Source organism: Rhincodon typus, chromosome 31, assembly GCF_021869965.1.
Source record: "Rhincodon typus isolate 14 chromosome 31, sRhiTyp1.1, whole genome shotgun sequence".
Lineage (NCBI taxonomy): Eukaryota > Metazoa > Chordata > Chondrichthyes > Orectolobiformes > Rhincodontidae > Rhincodon > Rhincodon typus.
Genome location: NC_063362.1, coordinates 3310458 through 3317884, shown reverse-complemented (window position 1 = coordinate 3317884; position 7427 = coordinate 3310458).

The following is a 7427-nucleotide window of genomic DNA, read 5'->3' as shown; positions in this document are numbered from 1 at the left end:
GGGGGTGGGTTGGGGGTGGGGGTGGGGTAGGCCTCTCCCTCCCTCCGGTGAATGTCCGCTCACTGCCACCTCCCGCCGCGCCATTTACAAACCAGAAAGAACATGCCGCTCGGTTCTAACTCCGCTTCCCAGGGACTGACCTGCCATCGGGCTGGTTTCCTCCTGCCCACCCGCCTCCTGTGCGGCTGCTCGGCTCCGGAGGAGCCGGCCCAGGGGCAGCAGCGCCTCGCTCACCCAGATAGAGCGGTTTCAGCTGCGACCAACAGCTCATTAGGACCCCTGTGCGACGCCAGGCGTTTGTCTCTTCCCCGCCTTACTCCATTTCTCTGAACAAAACCGAAGCCTCGTTACTCATTTAATACATCGCCAAGTTTTTATTTGCGTTTTCTACAGTCACATTATATTTTGCGCAGTCAAATCGTACAATCGTTAAACGTTTTAGAAAACAGTGTCACATCAATCATTGAAAGTAAGCAACAAAAACTGGAGTTGCTGGAAAAGCTCAACAGGTCTGGCAGCATCTGTGAAGAAAAATCAGAGTTAACGCTTCGGGTCTGGTGGCCCTTCCTCAGAACTGATGGTAGCTAGGAAAATGTGAAGATCGAGAGAGAATTTCATTCAAATATATGAAATTCTGAAAGGGCTGGATAGACTAGATGCAAGGATGATGTTTCCCCTGGCTTGGGGGTTTGGGGCTCCAGAACAAGGTGTCATAATCTCAGTATACAGGTAGACCATTTCAGATTGACTATACGATCGTGGCAAACCCTCTCAAATTCTATACCAATGGAGACTGAATATTTTTAGAGAGAAAAAAGATGCTATATTTCTAGATATTAAAGGTATGGAGAGAGTATGGAAAGGTATGACATTGAGTTTGAGATGGTCCATGAATAATTTGAATTGTGGGGTAGTCTTGATGGGCTGAATAGCCTACTCTGTTTTCTGCTTTTCTATATCTTTTTAACTGAGCACGACTGAGTCCAATTTTTTCAACAGCTCTGCATAACATTTCCTGAATGATAGGGTGTCTTTACTTTTCTTTTTCCTTATAAATTCACATCATTTTCTAGGCCAGAATTTATTGACCATCTAAATTGCCCTTTGAGAAAGTGGTGGTGAGCCACTTTCTTGAAGCACTGCAGTCCTTGGGGTGTAGGAACACCCACAATGCTGTTAGCAAGGGAATTCCAATGTCTTGACCCAGTAGCATTGGAGGAATGACTATACAATTCCAAGTCAGAGTGCTGTGTGGTTTGGAAAGGAATTTGCAGAAGGTGGGCTTCGAAGCAAATGTTGCTCTTGTGGTAGAGGTTGTAAGTTTGTACGGTGCTCCCTGAGGAGTCTTGGTGAGTTGGTGCTCAGTATCTACTGAATGATACACACTGCTGCCACTGTGTTTCAGTGGTGAAAGCAGTGAATATTGAAGGTGGTTGATAGGATGCCCAACCAATCAGGTTACTGTATCCAGGAATGGCTTCTGGTGTGTTTTTGGAGCATTACCCATCCAAGCAAGCATGGAGAGCATTCCATCATCCCACTGATATGCCTTGGGAATGGTGGCCAGACTTCAGGGAGTCAGGATATGAGATGCTGACCACACGGTTCTCAGTTTTCTACAAGATCAAGATAGCATAGGAAATTTAAATGCATTTTCACCCATCACGATTGTTATATCAAATGTTTATCAAAGAATTTCAAAAGATGTATTGTGGCCATTTCTACTGAAGATCCTCAGTTCATAGATGTTCATATATATTCTAGAGGATGAACTTACGTGAAAGGCAATGAAGAATGATACAGAAGCTTAAATTTTACAATCTAGAAGTAAATTGTTTAGCAGGACATGTAATGTAGTGTATATGTTTAATACTATTTTTGTGTTTATCTAGTTAATTAATATTCTTTATCATAGTTACGTGTTGGGTAACAGAAGATTGTGTGGTGTTTATGGGCCTAATTCTGTTCCTTTCTTCCTTCTTTTACTCGAATCAGAACTTTTAAATTTCTCACCAGTTTTCTCAACAATTATTTCTCTCACCTCCTTTGCTATAACACAATTCTACAAAAATAATTTGTTAGGTTCCAAGATAATAAAACATTCTATGAGATACAGCCATAATCACATACCACCATCTGAGTTAATATCATTTCCAGTACTGACCATTCCCAACAGAACAAAAATACCACTCTTTCATGTGCTTGACTTGGTAGATCTCATTGAGAGATAGAGAAGACCACTTATTGAAATTGCAACAATTAAATTTCAGTGACTGATCCTGTCCCTGACTGCCAAAGACACAGTAAATGGATTAGTAAACTCATCAATGGTATAAATAAGACAAACTCAAATTACTAATTCATAAAATACAAAAAAAAGGGAGACCAGGAGTATACCTGGAAACAAAGGAAATATAAAGCAGTTTAATTAGGAAATATCTCTATTCAAAGCATAATAAATCTTTGGAATAATTGAATAACTAATGTAGCTGAAGCAAAAATTTTGAGAATCATTAAAGTGCAATCAGGTACTATGCTTGGAAAGTTAATGTCGGAGAGTTTGGATAGGTGAACAGCTTCTTCTCGTTCTGACTTTTCTGTTTCTAGTCTCAAAGCATCAAATTCAATTAAAAATTTTGTCCCATAAGTCCTGAATTTTGATTAAAAGCTATATTGTTTTTTATTTGAGATAAATACGACTTATTCAAAACTGAACGTTACATGTAGTTTAGGATTATTGAAGAAAATTCTATGAAGGATAAACCTTAACAAACTGGACAAAGGTACTGAGCACATTGTTGCTAAGTTTGCAGCTGACATAAAGATAGATGGAGGGACAGTCAGTGTTGAGGAAGTGGAAAAGCTGCTGAAGCACTTGGACAGAGTAGGAGAGTGGGCCAAGAAGTGCCTGATGGAATGCAATGTGGGAGATTGTTCGGTTACACTCTTTAGGAAGAATAGACACATAGACTACTTTCTAAATAGTGAAAGGCCTTGGAAATCTGAAGCACAAAGGGACTTAGGCGTCCTAGTTTAGGATTCTCTTAAGGTTAACATGCAGGTTCAGCTGGCAAGTAGGCAGGCAGATGCAATGTTAGCATTCATTTCGAGAGGGCTAGAATACAAGAACAGCATTGTACTGCTGAGGCTGTATAAGTCTCTGGTCGGACTACATTTGCAATATTGTGAGCAAGGATGTGATGGCCTTGGAAGGAGGCCAGAGGAGGTTTACAAGAACGATCTGGGAATGAAGGACTTGTCAAATGAGGAATGGTTGAGGACTCTGGGTCTATACTTAATGGAGTTTAGAAGGATGAGGGGAGATCTAGTTGGAACTTACAGAATACTGAGAGGCCTGGATAGAGTGGACGTGGAGAAGTTTCCACTAGTAGAAGAGACAAGGACCTGAGGGCACAGCCTCAGAGTAAAAGGATGACCCTTTAGAACGGAGATGAGGAGGAATTTCTTCAGTCGGAGGGTAGTTAATCTGTGGAACTTATTGTCGCAGATGGCTGTGAAGTTAAGTCATTCAGTCTTTTTAAGACAGAGATAGATAAGTTCCTGATTAGTAAAGGGATCAAAGTTATGAGGAGTTCGCAAGAGAATGGGGTTGAGAAACATATCAGCCATGGTTGAACGGCAGAGCAGACCAGATGGGCGAAGTAACCTAATTCTGCTCTTGTCTTATGGTCTTATGGGTAAAAATGACATTTATTTACACAAACATTTTGGCAACAGGTTCCAGTCTTTTAAACGGTGAAAGACTGATTACTGTAGTGGTTAGTTCAACTTCTACAGCTGCCACTATATTCCAACACATTAACATCCAGAATTCCTTCACAATAGCCCAATATGTTTGTCATTAAATTTTACAGGTGCATATGTTTTTATGCATACTATCATACGTGAAGAAATGTAAAACAATGTATTCAATGCATGTTCTTCAAATAAAAGATCCAAGTGATTTATTATTGGAGATGTACAACTTGCAGAACTAATTTGCTAGCTCCTTGATATAAAACAAAATAGTCAGCAAACGCTGCCACCCAGTGGCCCTGTTTTGGTATAGCCCATTTTGTTCTCACCTTAAAGTTTGACATACTATAGTATCCTTCAAACCTCTCAAAGGCTCAACATGTATTTGCAAATATATGGCAAACATCACGCAGGGGTTGGCATGGTGGCTTAGTGGTTAGCACTGCTGCCTCAGCCCCAGGAACCCAGGTTTGATTCCAGCCTTGGATGACTGCGTGGAGTTTGCACATTCTCCTTGTGGATCACTCATGGTAAAAACAGGGTTACGAGGGATAGGGTAAGGCTGTTTGGAGAGTCAGTGTGGACTCGATGGGCCAAATGGCCTCTTTCTGCACTGTAGGGATTCTATAATTTCAAATAATCATCTCAGATCCTTCAAAGTAGAGATGAATGTATAAAAACATATATCAAAGAGGATGGAAAAGCTCACAGCAAACAATTTGAAGACAAGTGAAAAGTTCTCAGAAAGCTTTTGAAAGTTGGAAGGAAAAGGAAGTTCCCATGTTCAATCATCAAGCTACTATGAATTAGCTGTTGTCCTCTTGAATAGAACAGGAGGAATACAATATTCAAATATACAAGACAAATCCAGAAAAACAGACCTCCAGCATCCACAGTTCTTTGTTTTATTTTATAAGGAAATAATGAGTCTTTCCTTTCACCTTCTTTGGCATACATATGTTGAAAAAATTCCAAGACTTTATCTCACATGATGTATGCGATAAAAATATGAGTATCTGTTCAGAATTGTACAATTTCAAGGATAAACTTTAACCCTGTAAAGTGACCTTATACTTTAAGACTGGCTATAACAAAGCAGAGCCATCTGGTGGTAGAGGTGATAAACTTTAACGGGACATTAAGTTGGTCGAATGCAAAGCCAGGGACATTAGTTCAAATCTCAGTCATGAACTCAAATGCAGTTAAAATATCTGGAGTACAGATGGCCATGAAAATTCAATTTTTGGTTGTAAAAACACATCTGATTCTCTAATGCCCTTTGGAGAAGGAAATCTGACATCCTTGTCGTTCTGAGCTACTTGTGAATGTAGACCAACAGCAAACTGTGCTCTGAAATAGTTTAGCAAGCCACTTAACGCACAGTGCAAAAGTTACAGTTAATCTGTATAATATCTGTACTATTTCTTTCCAATTTGAGGCATCACATTGTAGGAGCAATGTGAAGGTATTTAAGAAGTGCAGCAAAGACTTTTGGGAATGTTTCTGCAGGTGAGATATGTTAGTCATGTGGCTATATTAGCAAAGCTATGGGCTGGTTTATTTAGAGAAGGTTGGGGCCAACTTAAAAGGTCTTAAAAAAAAGTTGAATGGAGTAGATAGGGAAAATCTGTTCCCATTGGCTGAAAGTTTGAGGACCAGACAACACCAATTTAAAGTAATTTGCAAAATAATCAGAAGCCACAAGAGGAAACATCTTTTACACTTCATCACTTTAGTCCCTTTTAACCAAGGAATAATCTCAGGATTCAACAATTCATTGACACTTTCATCATACCTAGGTTTTCTCTTCAAAATCCAGATGTGTCAATGTGCTTTGGAATCTATGAAGTACTTTCTAAAGGTGCAATGTAATGGAGGAAGGGGGGGGGCACAATTTGTGTACAGCCCCAGCTGCTGCAAACAGGAGGGTGATGACAGGCGGGGAATCTGTTTTCTGTGGCACCAGGGATATCTCTGACATTGCGCAGTGGCATCTTTTACATTGTCCTGAGCAAGTAGGCTGGGTTTACAATCTCATCTGAATGATGGCTGCTCCGACAGTGCAGCACTCCCTCAGCTTTGTGCTTAGGCCCTGGGACGTGGAACTTGGGGCCAGAACCTTGTGAGTGGGAGGTGAGAATGACGCATGACGGGAGACCATTTACAGGACAGAGGGAATTGGTCAGACAAGAGAGAACAATGCGGATAGCTCTTTGCGATAGCCTGAATGGCCTCCTTTTGTGAGGCACGAATCCATCACCCCAAAGAATTCAGAAAAAAAGTGCACATCTGCTCCGCTAAGGAAGTGGAAGTGGAAGTGTAACTAGTTTAGTGGATGTTTAATTTCATCAGTTCTGGTCACCCTGTTATAAGAAGGATATTATTAAATTGGAGAGTGTTCAGAAAAGATTTACCAGGATGTTGCTGGGACTGGAGTGTTTGACATATAAAAATAGACTGGGACGTTTTTCACTGAAGCGTGGGGCCTGGAGGGGTAACCTTATAGAATCATGAGGGGCATAGATAGGGTGAATGACAAGGGTCTTTTTCTCAGGGTGACAGAGTCCAAATTTTTAAGGTGAGAGGGGAAAAGATTTAAAAAGGACGAAGGGCAACTATTCTTTATACACAGAAGGTGGTTCATATGTGGAATGAACTGCCAGAGGAAGTGGTGGATGCAGGTACAGTTACAAGGTTTAAAAGACATTTGAATAAGTACATGAATAGGAAAGATTTAGAGGGATATGAGCCAAATGCAGGCAGGTGGGACTAGTTTGGTTGGGGAACACGGTTGGTGTGGACTAGTAGGATTAAAGGGTCTGTTTCCATGCTGCATGACTCTTATGAAAATCCTTGCAACGTGTTTTGGCACTCTACCCAATGTTCCACGATTTCCTCTCTGATCACTTATTGACACACTGTAAAATTTACTTGTGGTCTTGCTACATCCATTCTGGTCAATATTTATTGAACATTAGCATCACTAAAAATTGGCTTATGTAGTCATTATCACACGGTTGTCTGGGGGAATTGTCTTTTTTTTTGCAAACTGCCCACTTCTGCTACATTACAAATGTGGCTGCAATTCACTTAATGATATCTGATATTGTGCAAGAACCGTTTTTAAATAATTCTCTGTCCATGTAATAGATTTCATTACCCTCAATAGCTACCCCTATTTTGAGTCCCTTTCCTTGTACATGATAAAATGGTTTTGCTTTAGTTTGTTTAATTGCGATTGTAGATGTAGTTTGCTTTCCAGCTTCTTTTGTATAGGTTGTAATTTTTTTCTTTTTATTATTGTGCACTGAAATGTGAAGAGGGCTTTTTACTTACTCAAGGCATCTGGGCATTATTGCCCAACCCTAGTTGTCTGTGAGAAGATGGTGGTGAACTGCCTTCTTCAACTGCTGCAGGTGACTCTATAACGCTGCCAGGGAGGGAGTTCCAGGATTTGTGACCCATCGCCACTGAAGAAATGGTGATAAACTTGAGTCAAGATGTTTTGGGAGCAGTACTGGGACTGCAGCTGTCTACAATATATATTAATGACTTGGAGGAAGGTAGTGAATGTACTGTAACCAAATTTGCAAACATTAAAAATAGGTGGAAAGGCAGGTTGGGAGAGGGATACAAGCAGTTAACAGAGAGAGCAAATTACTGCAGATGCT